General features: G+C 44.1%; 2 long non-coding RNA genes across 3 annotated transcripts in view; one reads left to right on the forward strand and one right to left on the reverse strand.

Annotated features, from left to right (window-relative positions):
* Window positions 1–19274, reverse strand: part of LOC137561193 (uncharacterized) — a 50357-nt gene that overhangs the window by 27419 nt on the left and 3664 nt on the right. For both annotated transcript variants that reach the window (XR_011029911.1, XR_011029912.1), the window contains exon 2: window positions 5567–5617. This is a non-coding gene — a long non-coding RNA (uncharacterized lncRNA). The remainder of the gene's footprint in view (window positions 1–5566; window positions 5618–19274) is intronic.
* Window positions 1–19274, forward strand: part of LOC137561194 (uncharacterized) — a 59685-nt gene that overhangs the window by 9619 nt on the left and 30792 nt on the right. The gene's annotated exons all lie outside the window — the stretch shown is intronic.

Genomic DNA, 19274 nt, shown 5'->3' on the forward strand with positions numbered 1-19274 from the left:
CTACGGTTCAGTTGTCTGTCTCGGAGATGTTTGAGCGCAAGAGGAAATTGCCAGCAAATGACCCCCGGGCCGTGGCAGTAACAGCCAGCATAGCCAAGCTTCTGGCCTGCGAAATGCTGCCATATCGAGTGGTGGAGACCAACAGCTTCAAGGGCATGATGTCAGTGGCCATCCCACGTTACGTGGTTCCCAGCCGCTACCACTTTGCGCGCTCTGCAGTGCCTGAGTTGCATGAGCACGTGGTCAGCAAAATAACCCGAAGCTTGAAGAATGCAGTTGCCTGCAAGGTTCACCTCACCACTGACACCTGGACGAGTGCGTTCGGCCAGGGTCGATACATCTCCCTTACCGCGCACTGGGTGAACCTTGTGGAGCCTGGCAGCGATTCCTCACCTGCTACGGCACGGGTGTTGCCCACGCCGCAAACAGCTGCACCGCCGTCACTCCCACTGGATAACAACGGCAGCACCTACCTCTCTGACTCCTTCTCCTCCAACGCATCTCAAAGCTGTACCTCATCCGGAAACGCTAACCCAGCAGCAGTAGGATTGTGGAAGCAGTGCAGCACAGCTGTTGGCATGCGTCAGCAAGCGTTGCTGAAGCTGATCTGCCTTGGGGATAAGCAGCACACAGGGGAGGAAATTTGGAGGGGAATAAAGGAACAGACGGATTTGTGGCTGGCACCGCTGGACCTGAAACCGGGCATGGTTGTGTGTGATAATGGGAGTAATCTCATTCGCGCTTTAAGGTTGGCTAAGCTGACATACATCCCTTGCCTGCGCACGTGATGAACCTAGTAGTTCAGCGGTTCCTGAGGACATACCCAGGCGTGGCCGATCTTCTGTTGAAGGTGCGACGAGTGGCCAAACATTGTAGAAATTCCAGTACTGCTTCGGGGGCACTCGCCAAGATGCAGGAGCGCTTCAATCTCCCCCACCATCGCTTGCTGTGCTGTGCTGGGTTAGCGTTTCCAGTCCCTGTTTATTGAACCTCTCATCTTTATTACATTTATGTCCTCATGCAAGGCCTGGGATGTTGTGTCTCAAAAAGCGTGGCCTTCTCCTCCTGCGCCTCCTCCTGTTCCATCATGTGTGCTGCTGCTGCTGCTGCTGGGTTAGCGTTGCCGGTCCCTGTTTATTGAACCTCTCATCTTTATTACATTTATGACTGCATGGCGGCAAAAAGCATTGCTATATCCGCACGCTATTTGTCCTCATGCAAGGCCTGGGATGTTGTGTCTCAAAAAGCGTGGCCTTCTCCTCCTGCGCCTCCTCCTGTTCCATCACGTGTGCTGCTGCTGGGTTAGCGTTTCCAGTCCCTGTTTATTGAACCTCTCATCTTTATTACATTTATGACTGCATGGCGGCAAAAAGCATTGCTATATCCGCACGCTTTTTGTCCTCATGCAAGGCCTGGGTTGCGTTTCAAAAAGCCTGGCCTTCTCCTCCTGCGCCTCCTCCTGTTCCATCACGTGTGCTGCTGCTGCTGCTGGGTTAGCGTTGCCGGTCCCTGTTTATTGAACCTCTCATCTTTATTACATTTATGACTGCATGGCGGCAAAAAGCATTGCTATATCCGCACGCTATTTGTCTTCATGCAAGGCCTGGGATGTTGTGTCTCAAAAAGCGTGGCCTTCTCCTCCTGCGCCTCCTCCTGTTCCATCACGTGTGCTGCTGCTGGGTTAGCGTTTCCAGTCCCTGTTTATTGAACCTCTCATCTTTATTACATTTATGACTGCATGGCGGCAAAAAGCATTGCTATATCCGCACGCTTTTTGTCCTCATGCAAGGCCTGGGTTGCATCTCAAAAAGCGTGGCCTTCTCCTCCTGCGCCTCCTCCTGTTCCATCACGTGTGCTGCTGCTGCTGCTGCTGCTGGGTTAGCGTTGCCGATCCCTGTTTATTGAACCTCTCATCTTTATTACATTTATGACTGCATGGCGGCAAAAAGCATTGCTATATCCGCACGCTATTTGTCCTCATGCAAGGCCTGGGATGTTGTGTCTCAAAAAGCGTGGCCTTCTCCTCCTGCGCCTCCTCCTGTTCCATCACATGTGCGTCTGCTGCTGCTGTTGGGTTAGCGTTGCCGGTCCCTGTTTATTGAACCTCTCATCTTTATTACATTTATGACTGCATGGCGGCAAAAAGCATTGCTATATCCGCACGCTATTTGTCCTCATGCAAGGCCTGGGATGTTGTGTCTCAAAAAGCGTGGCCTTCTCCTCCTGCGCCTCCTCCTCCTGTTCCATCACGTGTGCTGCTGCTGCTGCTGCTGGGTTAGCGTTGCCGGTCCCTGTTTATTGAACCTCTCATCTTTATTACATTTATGACTGCATGGCGGCAAAAAGCATTGCTATATCCGCACGCTATTTGTCCTCATGCAAGGCCTGGGATGTTGTGTCTCAAAAAGCGTGGCCTTCTCCTCCTGCGCCTCCTCCTGTTCCATCACGTGTGCTGCTGCTTGTGCTGGGTTAGCGTTACCGGTCCCTTTTCCTGGAACCTCTTCTCTGTATTACATTTATGACTGCATGACGACAAAAAGCATGTTACCTGTGCAAAGAAACATGACATTTTCCACATTTAAAAGACAGTTTTTCCTTTGAAACTTTACAATCAATTTTCTCAAAAACTATAAGCTCTTTTTCAAATATTTTTTTTTCCTCTTGTACCCACTCCCAAGGTGCATATACCCTGCAAATTTGGGGTATGTAGCATGTAAGGAAGCTTTACAAAGCACGAAAGTTTGGTTCCCCATTGACTTCCATTATGTTCGGAGTTCGGCGCGAACACCCGAACATCGCGGCGATGTTCGGCGAACGTTCGCGAACCCGAACATCTAGGTGTTCGCCCAACACTAGCTAAAACCAGGAACATTGCTGTAAAAGTGGGTCTCTTGAATAACTTACTGAATTCTACTATATGTCACTATGGTGCCTCTTTAACCCATGGTTCATTGACATAGTAACTCTTCCTAAGGAATCCTAGGGATTTGTGTGAGCTTTTGCAACACACAAGTTCACACAAATCCCTAGGATTCCCTTGAAATTACTTGAAACAATATAGGGGCAGTCGGGCAGACATAATTTCCAAAGCCCCATACTTATTTTCCCTTTTGGTCATCATCTAATTTGCACACTAGGGCCCATATGCAATTCCCCTTTTCACCTGAGTTTTCTCCTAGGGGATATTTTCACAACTTGCCATAAAATTCCTTTTAAGTTTCCAGCAAGCAAGCAAATACTCAAAATAAATGTGGTGGTACTTTTTCACTAACTTTTGGGTATTTTTTCAACTGTAAAATGTTTAAAAGTTAGTTTAAAGAGGAACTCCAGTGAAAATAATGTAGTAAAAAAAAGTGCTTCATTTTTTACCATAATTATGTGTAAATGATTTAGTCAGTGTTTGCTCATTGTAAAATCTTTCCTCACCCTGATTTACATTCTGACATTTATTACATGGTGACATTTTTACTGTGGGCAGGTTATGTAGCTGTTTCTAGCTGTTCTGGCTGTTACAGACAGCTGTAAACAGCTAATTCCTGTCTGTGAACATTGTTACATTGTGGCAGTTTGCCCAGAGTACCGCGGTACTCAGAGCTTCTTGTGGGAGGGGTTTCAGCACAAAATCACTCATACAGCGCCCCCTGATGGTCTGTTTGTAAAAAACATTATATTTCTCATGTAAAAGGGGGTATCAGCTACTGATTGGGATAAAGTTCAATTCTTGGTTGGAGTTTCTCTTTAAAGAGAAGATGAAAAATATCTCCTAGGAGATAACTCAGGTGCAGAAGGGAATTGCATACGGGCCTATATATTTTGGCTGGATAGGGTAATGTTTAAGGGCTCTGCCTCCGACATAGGAGACCTGGGTATAAGTTTTGGGCTGCACGTATTCAGCAAGGAGCTCTTGGGTGAGACTCCCTAACACTGCTACTGCCTACTGACTGTGCTCTAGTGAGTGGCTGCCTCGCAAGCGCTTTGTGTCTAACAGGAGAAAAGCTGTATACAAATACTAGAATTATTATTATATATCTTAGAACTGGTTGATACCATTGGCAAAAAACACTTTTATTCTAATGATCAAATAATCACCCTATTAGCATATACCTGGAGCCACGAAATAGATAAAGCCTACTGATTCTGTGGCAGCAACAGTTTGCTTTGATTTGATTCCCTGAACATTGTGCCTCTGACTAGGCCTGGCATTTTTTTTGCTTCTGACTAGGCCTGGCATTGTGCATCTGAGTGACTAGGCCTGGCACTGTGCCTCTGACTAGGCCTGGCATTGTGCCTCTGACTAGGCCTGGCATTTTGCTTCTGACTAGGCCTGGCATTGTGCATTTGAATGACTAGGCCTGGCACTGTGCCTGTGACTAGGCCTGGCATTGTGCATCTGAGTGACTAGGCCTGGCACTGTGCCTGTGACTAGGCCTGGCATTGTGCATCTGAGTGACTAGGCCTGGCACTGTGCCTCTGACTAGGCCTGGCATTGTGCATCTGAGTGACTAGGCCTGGCATTTTTGCTTCTGACTAGGCCTGGCATTGTGCATCTGAGTGACTAGGCCTGGCACTGTGCCTGTGACTAGGCCTGGCATTGTGCATCTGAGTGACTAGACCTGGCACTGTGCCTCTGACTAGGCCTGGCATTGTGCATCTGAGTGACTAGGCCTGGCACTGTGCCTGTGACTAGGCCTGGCATTGTGCATCTGATTGACTAGGCCTGGCAGTGCGCATCTGAATAGGCCTGCCAATTGTTATTCTAAAACAAATTTTGCAATGCCTCTGTTAGCCTCTGTTAGGGTCTTGCTGGTGGTGGTTGTGCTGTTGCTGCGCCCTGTCTCTCTGCCATAGATGACCCGCTGTCTACTATAAGAGCTCTGTATAAGTGAGTGTAGTTTTTCTTCCCTCTGCTCTTCTGGGGTAAGAAAGATCTACCATTTTGGCCTGTATCTAAGATGGTGACCACCCAGTAACCTTAAGTGTTTTGATGTAACATATGTGAGAGTCATTCTCCTGACTAGGCTCAGTTTCACAGTAATCATTGGGAGATTGTTAATGGCTCACTGCAAATGAGTTGCTCTGAACCTGACCACTTCATTATAACTACACTTCTTAGTTAAAGTAATACTGAAGTGCATAAAAAAAGATTTGATACTCACCTGAAAGGCCGCCTGTCTTTGTGAGCAATTAGGGGCAAGAGTGCTTCCGAAACCTTCTGAAGGCTCCGGGAGGTGGCAAATTCAAACGGGGGACAGTGCTGGAATGAGGACACCGTGAGAGGCCAAGGAAGGCTCTATGAGATCTAGAACCTTCCTTCTCCATAGGTAAGAATTTGAACTGTTTTTTTATTTTATTACACATTTGCTTTAAGTTCATTTTTAATGATGAATTGTTAGGTGTTTGAAGCTTTGATAACTGTGTTACTGCTGGTTACTGACTGTAAACTTTGGTATAGTTGCTCAAAGCAAAATTTGTCACGTGACTTAGTTTAAATTATTTATACAATTCCTCTTCAATCAGTACCCAACAATGAACTATGTATTAGGAGAAAGGTAAAATAAAAAGTTACATTCATCAGGAACAACTTTTTTAAAGTGGTTTTCTTTCTTCTTTCAATTAGCTGGAAACAAGGAAAAACATATTATAGATAAAGGTAAAAATAACTTACGGAAAAAGTTTTGTGCATGCAGGACAGTTTCTCATTTTGATCTCTAAATGTTCCATAATTATATTAGTTCTTCAATCTCTTTTGCTTATAAACACTGATTTTCCTATCAGCAAACAGTACAGATTTTATATACAGCTTTTCAGTTGTCTGCTCATATTTATGATTCTCAGGCATTTTGCATTAAGTGTATTATGAAGAAGGGCAACCAATCAGAGCCTCTCACGGCTACTTAATCTACAGTTCCTTGACCCGAGCTTTAATGACATTAAAATTTGGCATAGCCCAGCCTTTCACGCTGCCTTCAGGCATCTGTGTAATGAATGATACACAACACCCTGTTGGGTATATTGCACATACACATACCATATGCTGTGTATATGTCTTTCGGATGAAAGAAGCATAAGTGCAATGTGAATAGTGTCCATAATGGCAGCCTGCACTTATCTGTTGAATGTATCGAGTCTACCTACTGTGAGTTGCCAAAGAACACAAAGAATCTCACAACAAAGGAAGTTTGCCAGCACATTTTGACGGATGAAAAATGTCAAGACAGGCTGAAGTACCCTATTCATTTCAAAATACAAATAAGAGGTTGTCTGCGATTGCATTTATGGCTACAAAAAATATGTGATTTTCCAAGTGTTCATTGTGAGTACTCCGTGTATCGTTCTACAATACGAAGGTTTGACAGGAAATAATGGCAGGAAATAAGGATCTTTAACATCTGTTGCAGCAGATCCGATTAAAAAGGACAGGGGCACTAGCGGGACGTCGCTGGAACATCCAGTTTGAGTCCAGGATGTCACTTGCGGTGTCATTATACAAGTCAATCTATCTGTAGGACAGTAATCACATTTCTACGGGGGAATTAAGAGTAAAAATTGTATTGTGAGCTGAGTGTTGTTCGGTCATCCCACAAAATACAAACAGGCCTGACTCAAGTAAATAGAACTTTGTGTCCCTGTTTGATCTTTCATAATTTAAGAGGTAAGTTGGCTGGTTATTGTTGTTTATTGAGGCTTTATTTGCTTTGTAAATGTCATTACACTAGTTGTTATTTTTAATTATTTTACAAGTTTTGATATACAGTGTTTTTGTGTTTACCTAGACACACAAATACCTGTTAATTCTATTTACTTTGTGCAGCAACCTACCATTGGTAGCAGTGGAACTGGCACTGCAGGTGGCAGCATGTATGTAAAATGCTGCCACCTGCAGTACCAGTGCCACTGCTACCAATGCTAGGTCGATTTAGACATAGGACACTATTACATCATGATCAGTTTTATATTAAATGTGTTCTGCAAAGGGCAATGAAAGAACTGAAGAAGGCAGTTGCAATGAAAACTAATTTTTAGTGTATAGAGGGCCAGATTTATTTCTCCAGAGGCTATAGGCACAGGAGGTCTGGTGCGGACCTTAAAGTAAACCCAAGGTGAAAATAAACTGATGAGATAAACAATTGTATTTATTCTCCTACTCATAACAATGACTTTTAGATATCCAATGATTTTATTTTATATTTAAACATTTACAAACTAGATTGAATCTTTTGTTGCCTCTGCTCAGTGGCAGCCTAATAAGTGTCCCAGAGTTAGAAAAAGGTCAATAGTTTAAGTATTTTATCTCCCTCTGCTCTCAAAAGTTGTATACTGCTAATAAAACTTTTATGGCTGTAACTAGCTTATCAGTGATGTTTACTATATTCCCGACAAGGTTCCATTAAGACTGAAGCTTTCACTTTTGTGCCTAAAAATTAAATTTGTTCAGGCAGCAAACTAAAACAAGTAAAACGGCCTGATTATTAACCACTTCACCACTGAGGGGTTTTACCCCCTGACCACCAGAGCAATTTTCACCTTTCAGCGCTCCTTCCATTCATTCGTCTATAACTTTATCATTACTTATCGCAATGAAATGAACTATATCTTGTTTTTTCCGCCACCAATTAGGCTTTCTTTAGGTGGGACATTATGCCAAGAATTATTTTTTTCTAAATGTGTTTTAATGGGAAAATAGGAAAAATGTGGGGAAAAAAAAATTATTTTTCAGTTTTCGGCCATTATAGTTTTTAAATAATGCATGCTACTGTAATTAAAACCCATGAAATTTATGTGCCCTTTTGTCCCGGTTATAAAACCGTTTAAATTATGTCCCTATCACAATGTTTGGCGCCAATATTTCATTTGGAAATAAAGGTGCATTTTTTTCAGTTTTGCGTCCATCCCTAATTACAAGCCCATAGTTTATAAAGTAACAGTGTTATACCTTCTTGACTTAAATATTTAAAAAGTTCAGTCCCTAAGGTAACTAATTATGTATTTTTTTTAATTGTAAATTTTTGAATTTTTTTTTAATTACAAAAAAAAAAAAAATGGGGAGTGTGGGAGGTAATGAGTTAATTTTTTGTGTAAAAGTCATTTATTTGTATGTGAAAAATGTGTAGGGTGTAGTTTACTATTTGGCCACAAGATGGCCACAGTAACTTTTTGCTTTATTGCGACCTCCAAGCCTCCTTCCGGAAGCTTGGAGGAAGAATAAGGAGGCTGGACACGTGAGTTTCTTCTCACAATGATCGCGCTGCCCATAGGAGAGCAGCGGGTCATTGTGGGGCTTAGATCAACGAACGGGAATGGATTTTCCCGTTCATTGATCTCCGGGCGAGCGGGCGGCGGCGGTTTTACTAGCGGCGGGCGGCGTGTTTACGAGCGGGAGCGCGGACAGCGTCGGGAACGCGGAAAGTACGTGTTTCTCCGTCCCTGGTTTTTAAAGGATGGAAAAAGGGGCGGAGAAATACGTACGCGCGGGGGTAAAGTGGTTAATATGTTATGTACCGTACATACACATGTTTATCTCATCATGTCACCTGTTGTCTTGGTTACACTTGCAATTAGTCCTCCAGACCAAAGATCATGGGCGGATGCTTTTAGCACTTCAACTGCACAGTAGCACAGGCCAGCCGAAGCCCATGAGTCATTGATAACCCCTTGTTGAGGGAGGGGACAGCGGAGGGGACAGCGCTGGGACAGGCCTGTGGAAGATGATAGGGGAAGCTCCTGGGCTTTCCTCTCCTGAGGTGAGGAGTACCCCATCGAGGCACTATTTTTCTTTTCCTTTAAATGATGCCATAAACTCTGCCTCTAAAATGTCACCATCACTCTTCCCTTATCACTCCCTCTTTATGCTGACAGAGAAAAACTGCTGAAATAAATTGAGGTTATTGAAGAGGGCTTAATAGTGCCATACAAAAGTCCTAACGTTTAACCATTGTGTGTGTCCAATACAAGAGGAGCAGCCTTAAAGAACAAGCGACATCCATGCTAACCTAGAAATAAAAACACATATATAAGTAGATAAATACTAGTTCTACTTACAAAACAGATGTATTGTGCTATCCACATAATGATTCCTGTGAATTTTATAAAGGAAAAGCAGAAAATCCTATTCTAGGCAGTGGCCAATCTTGCCAAGCTAATGCTGACATCCTATCCTCCCTGACTCTTGTTTTCCCCCCTCCCTTCTCTTGCTTATTGTGTATTCATTAGTTGCCCTCCTCCCAGAGTCTTCAGACACTCCCACTAAGGTGTGTACTAGGAAATGCACTGTCTTTTCCACCAATAGCTGAGTTACCTCAGCCTTGCTTGTAAACACAAGTGATCAGAGGGTGTGTCTGATAAGCAGCTAGGTAGGGAAATAAATGGAAGAGGAGGAATATATTATAGATAAAAAGAACTCCCAGCATTCAACTGTTTGGCACTGTTTGGCACTAGGGCCAGTGCTCGTAATGTATGTGATAACTCCAAATCATAACAGCAGAAAAAGTTTTGCAAGTTTTGAATGCAGAAATAGCATCTTTATCACTTAATACACGCAGACCAATTGCTGTTGAACAATTAAATTAAGGATAAGCAGCGTCTCTTCCTTGGAACTAATATCCCACCGTGGAGAGGAGGCTAACCAATACAGTAAGCTTATATCAAATGGATTGTTCAATGGTCACACAGCCTCACAAAGTATACCAAGTTGCCATTTATTATATCAAAATTTCATAAGAGACACCAGGCCTCACATAGATGTAAATACCACATAGTAATTCATCACAGTAGAAAAAACACACATTTAAAAACAATGATCGGATTGCATATTGACGCAGACAGCGTTATCAAACTATGACATACCATAAGGGTTTGATTCAGTGGATGTAGAGGCAGATTTTATCTGGCCAGATAGTAAAAAGCTGCCACACTCAACTTCCGTCCGCGCACTCACTCATCACACATACATGTGCCATGTGTCTAATGGTGGGGGGCCCCCTTTAAAAGGAATCAATATCTCCAGCAGTTCAGTCCACAGAAGAATGACATAGGGACTTGCAATGTCTGCCGTTAGTTGTACAACATGAGGGATTAGCTCTCACCAAGACTTGCTCACGTAGGTATCTAGTCACTGGAACTCCGCTGCCACCTGCAATGTGGTCCAGACCGCTTGGAGGACTTAAAGACGTTGTGCTACCGGCTCCAACTGCCCGCTCACTCCACCGCGGAGGACGCCAAGCTGGAGTTCCGTGACTCATGTGTGTGAATGAGTGCTGCAGGACACGCAGCTGCGTCAGCTCCGCCCACCTTGGGCGGGCGGAGCTGACGCAGCTGCGTGTCCTGCAGCACTCATTCACACACATGAGTCACGGAACTCCAGCTTGGCGTCCTCCGCGGTGGAGTGAGCGGGCAGTTGGAGCCGGTAGCACAACGTCTTTAAGTCCTCCAAGCGGTCTGGACCACATTGCAGGTGGCAGCGGAGTTCCAGTGACTAGATACCTACGTGAGCAAGTCTTGGTGAGAGCTAATCCCTCATGTTGTACAACTAACGGCAGACATTGCAAGTCCCTATGTCATTCTTCTGTGGACTGAACTGCTGGAGATATTGATTCCTTTTAAAGGGGGCCCCCCACCATTAGACACATGGCACATGTATGTGTGATGAGTGAGTGCGCGGACGGAAGTTGAGTGTGGCAGCTTTTTACTATCTGGCCAGATAAAATCTGCCTCTACATCCACTGAATCAAACCCTTATGGTATGTCATAGTTTGATAACGCTGTCTGCGTCAATATGCAATCCGATCATTGTTTTTAAATGTGTGTTTTTTCTACTGTGATGAATTACTATGTGGTATTTACATCTATGTGAGGCCTGGTGTCTCTTATGAAATTTTGATATAATAAATGGCAACTTGGTATACTTTGTGAGGCTGTGTGACCATTGAACAATCCATTTGATACAATTGCTGTTGAAATCTGATTTTTATGGTGACAATACCGCTTTAACAATAATTTACACTTTAACACTTGCCTCCATTCTTACCCCAAGTATAACAAGTACTTCCCTCTTGTCACTCTCCAAGCATATAATAGGTGATGGCCTCCTCCACCTCTTCCCTCTATTATAATAAGGGAGGAAGGAGGACACAATGATAGCAAGTGCTGTCCTTCTTCCTCCTCATTATAACTGGTGCTACCTTTCTTTAAGCTCCTCCACACTATAGCAAGCACTGATACCCCTCCCTCACCACCTCAATTCATAGCAAGTACCATCCTTCTCCCCTCTTCATTAAAACAAGTGATGTGTTGTCATCCTATTACACCACCGCCCACCCTAATGTGACTAGTACTGGTCCCCTTTGACTCCATTTCCTCATAGAAAAAAGCAGCATCACTGAGCATTTTGAAACCAGTTTAGTAACGTTATCTTGCTGCCTGTATTGTGATCTGCCTCGTCCCTTGACAAAGGGGATCTGACCTGAGTGGCCTTAAAAGGCTCAATGGCTCAAATGGTTAAATGGTGTGATACATATGTGATGGAGCAATAAAGTATGGTTCCTGATTTCCAGTGTGTAGACCCCTACTTTGGATTATTGGGTCTTGAACTGCTACATGTCCAGCACCTGCATCTGCATTTAATTAGGTGTGTGATCATTTTGTCTGAACTGTTTCATGGGGGGTGGGGAGATGGGGCAGTGATTAAAGTGATTATCAGCTTAAATACGATGCCCTTTAACAGTAATTGTAAAGGTTTTAATATTCCTGAAACCCTGTCTCTAACTAGTTGTTTGATTCAAGGTGAACTTGAATGAGTCAAAAGAAAAACTAGTGGAAAGGACTGCTCAGTTGACTGATCCAAAGACAACAGTCACCACTTTCATGAAAATTATAAGTGTGGCCCTACTTTCTTGCAAGTCCATACAGAAATTGCAAATACAGGATTATGCATGCATAATATTGCATGCACATTGTGCTAGGACAAGTGTGAATGAACTGATCAAATAATGAAAGATCATATTTTTGTGAATACTCAAACTATCATTAGTGCAAATTTTTGTCAGCATAGCAGCCTACCTGTCCCAGCATGCTGTTCCATTCGTGCTCCCCATCTTCATCCCTGCTGCCTGCCTCTTCTTAGTGACCCATTACTAGTCATTACACAATCACATGCGCCAGGTCACTGTGAAAATTCCCCCCTGTGAGGATGAAGATGAGAGTGAATAGATTGGAGTAGCATGCCAACAGGGACAGGAGAGTTGGGAGTAAAGTAAAGTTAAAGGGGGAGAGCTGAAGGAGGAAGGGGGAAGCCATCACAGGGTTCCTGGGGGGGGGATTCCAGGTTAATTTTGCCATGGAGCCCCATTGTGGTTTAAACCAGCCCTGGGTACATCCTCCCACTCCCTGAGTAATCTGTTGCTGAAGCTAAAACCACCAGAAAAGTCAGAAATGAAGTAAAAAAAACTTGCCTCTCCAGCATCTCAGGAACACACTCATAACTTCCGAATCATAGTGTTCCCACAATGCATCACTCATCCAAACCATGCTTCCATCACTTGATATACTGGAAAGAAGGCTAGTAGTGAGAAAAGCCTCCCGTCCAATCAGCAGCAAAGGAAGGAATGAGTGATGGAAGTGTCTTTACATCCCTTCAAAAGATACTGTGGGAAGCACCCTAGAGGAACCCGACATAATCACTGAAACAGAGGGCCTACCATAGTGTTAGTTAGGAGGGGGCTCACTCTGGTTTTATGTGGAAGGAGGACCACCATAATGTAAGTTAAGAGAGGGCGTACCCTAATCTCAGCTCAAGGAGCAGAGGTAAGTATCCTATTGTTAGATGGGAGGGGCTCACCTTAGTGTTAGATGGGAGAGAGGGCCCATCTGAATGTAAGCCAGCAGAAGGTTCACCCTAATTTTAGGTGGGAAAGGGCCCACCCTAGTGCTAGTAAAGAAATGGGGCTCACTCTAGTGATAGGAGAGGGTCCACCCTAGTGTTTGTTAGGATGGTATCAACTTAGTTTTAGTTGAGAGGAAGTTCATCCTGGTTTTAGCTGGGTGAGTGCTGGACTAAAGTCTGGTGGAGTTGTGGAGAAAACCAAAAGCAGAATCTCAGAAGATATAGATGGACTTTAAGGTATACCTGTATACCTAAATCCATCCAGTCCAAACAGGAGATGACTAGGCTGGTTAAACTTATTTAACATTTCACTTCAGCACAGAGATACTGCACTGATGAGATAATGGACATGTATTTATTCAATGTACAGTGGCATTCCAAAACCTTTTGCCTGTGCAAGGTGCAGGGCTGGGCCGAGGCAGAGGCAAGAGACAATATGGACAATATATGACTAATAGAGGCAAGGATAGGACTTTAACCGTTGTTACGACTGGAGCTTTGTGATATTTGGAGCTCCTTTATTTGCCTTTAGCTCTGCTTTAAAGGGTACCTTAGTGCAAAAACAATTTAAAAAACGGAGGGAGAAGGTATGTGTAGTGGGCTCTCCTCATGGCCACCATTCCCACTGTTCTCCATCCCCCACCGTTAGCGCGTACCGATCCCCAAAACTTACTTCTGAGTCGAGGTGGTCACCGACGCTGCCCAGTGACAAGCGTCCTTGATCACACGCCTGTGGCTGGGAGCCTTCTGCGCATGAACACTACATCACAACTACATAGTGCGAATGCACAGATCGCTCCCGTCTAGGGGTCCGCAATCAAGGACACGCGTCGCCAGGCAGCGCCTCTGCAGTCAGCCACAACCTCCCCGACATGGAAGTAAGTTTGTGGGATCGGTACATGGTAACGGAGGGGATTAAGGAGAACTGGCGAAGCTGTGGGCATGAGGAGAGCCCACTACACATGCCTTCTCCCCATGTTTTCTAATTGTTTTTGTGCTAAGGTATCCTTTAACTACCTAAAGACCGCCCCACGCCAATGGGCACGGACGCGGCGGCAGCCCCAGGACCGCCTAACGCCAATTAGCGTCAAGTCCTGGGGCTTTGATTTGCATGAGATCACGCGCATCTCCTGCTCGGGGGGCGGAGCTCCGCCCCCTCTTCAGTCTCCGAGCGGCGACCTTTTCTGTTAGTACAGCGCTGCGATCAGCAGCAGCACTGTACTGGGGACACGGCTGTCCCCCTGGGGGACAAGAGAGCGATCGGCTCTCATAGGCTGAAGCCTATGACAGCTGATCGCGTCATTGGCTGGCTGGGAGGAGGGAGGGAGCAGGGGGACAACACAAACAAAAGCAGTGTATTTTGTTTAAAAAAAACTACTTAAATATTTATATTTAAAAAAAAACACGGGGGGTGGGGTGATTAGATCCCACCAACAGAGAGCTCTGTTGGTGGGAAGAAAAGGAGGGGGGAATCACTTGTGTGCTGGATTGTACGGGCCTGCAGCTATGCCTTAAAGCTGCAGTGGCCCATTTAGTTAAAATTGCCCTGGTCTTTAGGGGGGTTTAACCACTGCAGTCCTCAAGTAGTTAAACAAAACCAACCAGTATGGCTGACAAATATAGCAGAAATGCTGTGGAAAAATTAAGGGAGTACTTCTTTGTGTAACAAATATCCAGGTTTTATTTCAGGTTCATTTCCCATATTTTCCCTTTTAACAATTCTCTATAGGAATGAAGAAAAACAATGGAGAAAAAAAATGAGGCCGTATTTTTCATCATTTCCCGTACAAATCTCTAAACATCATGCTGCTGATTTCCTCAAATAAATGATTTAAAAAGCCAAAGCGCTTGTTGAGAAAATAACGAAAGGGAAAAAGAGTGCAGCATTGCATCTTAAACCCTATTTACAAATTTACATTGGCAGGCCCCCAGACTGCCAATAGGAAATGATCTTGCATACCTAATTTGCTCTTTTGTTATGACGGGGCTTAGGTTAGTTAATTTCAATTTTCGATTTCAAAAGCTATCAAACATGGCTCAGATGAGAAATCAATTTTTCTCAGCTGCTTCTGTTGTTGTGATGAGGAGGCATGTTATTGGCTGGAGGTCAGTCATGTGACACTGGCAAAGATTAGTTCAGGAGACCTCGTGTTGCTAGCACCTCAATTACTGGATGCCTCTTGTAATTTAGCTTTATAACACCTAATTTCAAGACAGAACTCATATTTAATTCATGAAAGCTTCCACAAGAGTAATTGTGAAATAAATTGCCATAGAAAATATCCATTTGTGACTCATTGTAATTTGGTATGCTGGTGGCACGTTATTTGTTCTACTTGCTTAACACTTCACAATGAACATTTTCATAAGGAAGATTTCCGACTCCTAATGAATTAACATGTTTTCAATATTCGTTGTAGCACGAAAGTGTTTTAGCGTTTTCTTATTTAAGACTTTCGTCCTATCTTGTCACAACTCTGTGCTCTTTAATTTACTAGCTCATGTTCCACTTCAAGTAATTAAGACAATGCATTATCGCAAGAGAAATATATGCACACACATTGAGAGCATTATGCTTCAACACTGTGGAACAGCCACAATCCTCTTCTTATTGTGCACATGCAGGTTCTAATGCAGAGGAGGTGGGGGTGGCAGAATCAGCACATTATGAGGAGGATGTTTAAGAGGGGTTCTGTTGAGAAGAACGGTGAAAACAAGTTTTTTACTTTAAGCATTGTCACAAGCATTGTGAGCCCCGTGTTGGATGTTTGCAGTAAATACATCACCACTAGGGGTGGAAACAGTGGCATACCTATTAGTGGTGCTGTTCATGTTTGGGTAAAAGTTGAATTCTCTGCCATCATCACATAGTCAACCAAATAGCTTTCTCCTCCAATGTGCGCCGACGACCTTGCTGGAGAATGGCCGCTACACGCTGCTGCACCTCTGCAGTGTGACTCCCCCTAAGAGCTGGGCGCCCAGTGTGTCCACGGCCAGTGGCTAGCGGTGGAATGGACACTGACGCAGCAAAACTGCCGACGGTGGCGGCAATGCTGCTCTCTCTTCTCTTGCCCTTGCTTTTCATGCTGCCCCTACCCCGGCTGCCAGTTCCAGCAAACATAGTACAACTGGAAGCAGGAAAATCTGGCGCATAGCTCCGCAGCTACTTTCTGGCGTGCCATTCAAATGTTTGGAAAACGTAATTTACCATTTTGAGGTGGCATCGTTGCTGGATGGCTGCCTGTGGTGTGGTGGAGTGGGAGAGTGCATTGCCTGGCTGCCTGCGGTGGGGCGGGAGGAGGCAATAGCTGCCCGGGGAAAAGTGTAGAAGATGTTCGCAGGGAGTGGGGGCCAACTCCTACCCTCTGTTCCTCACCTCGGGAGCAAATGTTAGAGCTGCAGGTCTACGCTCTTCTTTCTGCAATGCCGATTACACTGAATCAGGAAATAGTGTAATCGGCATTGCAGAGAGAAGAGACAGCGTAGACCTGCAGCTCTAATGTTTGCTGAAGACCAGAGCCGCATACTGGGGAGGTGAGTGATCAGCTGTATCTTCCGCTGCGCTGACTGCCATTAAAAGGAGGGGGCTCCCGAGGTGAGGAACAGAGGGTAGGAGTTGGCCCCCACTCCCTGCGCACATCTGCTACACTTTTCCCCGAGCAGCTATTGCTATTTACATGGATAATAATAAAACGCTAACTGTCGTTTTAAAAAAAAAATCGTTTTATTTATAAAATGGAAAATAGCGTTTTAATGATATGTTCAGCAACCGTGCGCCATTTGTTCCCCGGCGCCGCTTTTTACTGTATGCAGTACAACTTTATATGTGTCCAAATGAAGTGTACCCCACTTCATTTGGACACATATAAAGTTGTACTATGTCTGCTGTACTTGTACTTTATTCAAATCAGTAGCACTAGCAGATAGTAGCAGTAGTAGAACTTCAACTAATGGAGTGAAAGCAGAGTAGCACACACTGATACACTAATTGTCTGTCTATCTGTCACACTGTAACAGTACTGCAATTAAAGTAAGCTAACTCAATACAAATTACAGTAGCTATATATAACTGGTAGTAGTAGACTAGTTGTAGTAGCACTAGTAGAACTTCAACTGACGGAGTGACAGGAGCACACACTAACTGTCTATCTGTCACACACTGACTGACTCTAACAGCAGCACTGCAGTAACTATCTGTAGTAAATGAAGCTAACACAGTAGTAGTACTCTCTCTAACAACTAACTACACACAATATAAGACTAGTACTAGAACAGTAATCTAATCCCTAATAATTTACAATACAAGCTATACTGTGGCTAAGGCTGGCAGCAGGCCTAGCCTGTGCACACAGCAGGCCCTAACCTAGCCTAGCAGCTGCAGCACTGAGTCTGACTGTCACAATGACTACAATCAAAATACAAGCCAGCTAACTAGAAAACAATAAAATACTGGTGTAGTACATGTGTTTAGGAGCAAAAACACTAGGTTTAACACAGTAATACAGCACTTGCTTAGCTAACAGCACTGGAGATGTCTCTCAGTGAGCAGTCACAAGCAAGGACGAGATTCTCATCATGGCACCCGCCTTATATACAGGAGGGGCTGGCCAGGGTTCCCCTCTGTGATTGGTTATTAGGGCTTCGGCTGGGAGCCCTCTGATTGGCTCAATGACGTCATGGACGTCAATTCCGTGGTTACGCTATCTGGATCCGGGTACCCGAACTAGGTATCTGGACTGATTTCCAAATACCTAATACGTATCTGGATTCACTCGGATAGGGCATTCCGGATTTATCCTGCTATCTGGAATCCGTATCCGAGTTTGGATACCAGAAAAAAGTTCGGAGATCTGGATAGTTCGGGTATATGGAATCCGGATGAGCATCACTGTGTGTCAAATAGATGCCTGTGATAGGGGAGCTGTACTCCTAACAAATATATGTATGTGTGTGTGTGTGTGTGTGTGTGTGTGTGTGTGTGTGCGTGTGTGCGTGTGTGCGTGCGTGCGTGCGTGTGTCTGTGTGTGTGTCTGTGTCTGTGTCTGTGTCTGTGTGTGTCTGTGTGTGTGTACTCCCCCTGGTGGTGCCTAACCCTAACCACTCCCTCTGCAGAAACCCCCCTTTTAGGCATAAAAATGATAATATCTTTGAAAACGTAAAATCTGTACATACAAACAAAATAATATGACAAAAACTATAACGTTGCAAGCTTCTAAAACAATAACATATTTCAAAAACTCTAATGTTCTAAACGATATTTATCGCTGCACCCTTTTTCCTGCTTTTTCTGTCGTATAATGATAATTGCATTAGAGTCTATGGCGGCGACCTTTTCGTCCACCCTCTGACGGTGCCTCTTTTTCCTGCTACCAAAAGGGTTGTGTACTAGCTGTCTGCATTCTTAATGGAGGCAGATATATATATACATTGACCCGGGCACAGGCCCTAAATATTTAATGCTAGTGATGCTACTGGTTCATTTAAAGATTTATTGCTCGGTTGGTTATACAACTTACCACCCAAATTAATTTTACCTCATTTTCTTCCCACTAATAGAGCTGTATTTTGGTGGTCTCTGATTGCTGCTGCTATTGTTATTTTCTTTTTAATTAATAAAAGATTACCTTTTAAAAAAAAAAAAAAAACAGAACCCTATTACTTTTATTCCCCCCTCCCCCCCAAATTGGCTCTAGACTGCGATCCATACACTACAGTACCCTCTCATAGGCAGCAGCCTATGAGGATTAGATTGTTAGCCATTCAGATGGGCAGTTAAGTGACAGGGCTGTCCCCTGTACAGCGTTGTGCTATATCGTAGCACTGTATAAATGTAATATGCTTTTTTCTTTCTTTTATTCTGCCTGCCAGCTCTGATCAGGGCTGGCAGGCTGATCACAGATCCTCACTCTGTTGTGCAGGGAATGCGTGCGTGAGCCACGCTCCCACTTCCCATCGGCGTGAGGTGGTCGGGAGATGGTTAAGATCGCTTAATGTAATATTTTTAGTGAATTTAATGAACTCATTACCAGTAATTAAAAGCAAATTCAAATGCAGAAAAAGTTGTTGGATGAAATCAAACAACTTAAGCACCTAGGGTGTTCCTTCTGTGGCAGATATTGGGAAGGAGGCAGGGGTCTGCTGAGTGACATCAAACTTCTGCCCTAATGTTATGTATGGGTCTAAAAAGAAGCACAAACCATAAGAGAAATATCATGGGTGCTGCCTGTCTAAACAAGCACTTCAAATGCTAAACAGTTATTACAGTGGGAGAGGCAAAACACAAACTAAAAGCACAACACTGTGCAAGTCAGTCTGTGCCCTGCAAGGAGTGATCATGTGATGATGAAGATACTCCTGTAAACATGGCGATGTTTCTTTTAGCATTTTAAATGCCAGC

This window comes from Hyperolius riggenbachi, chromosome 3 (genome assembly GCF_040937935.1).
Source record: "Hyperolius riggenbachi isolate aHypRig1 chromosome 3, aHypRig1.pri, whole genome shotgun sequence".
Lineage (NCBI taxonomy): Eukaryota > Metazoa > Chordata > Amphibia > Anura > Hyperoliidae > Hyperolius > Hyperolius riggenbachi.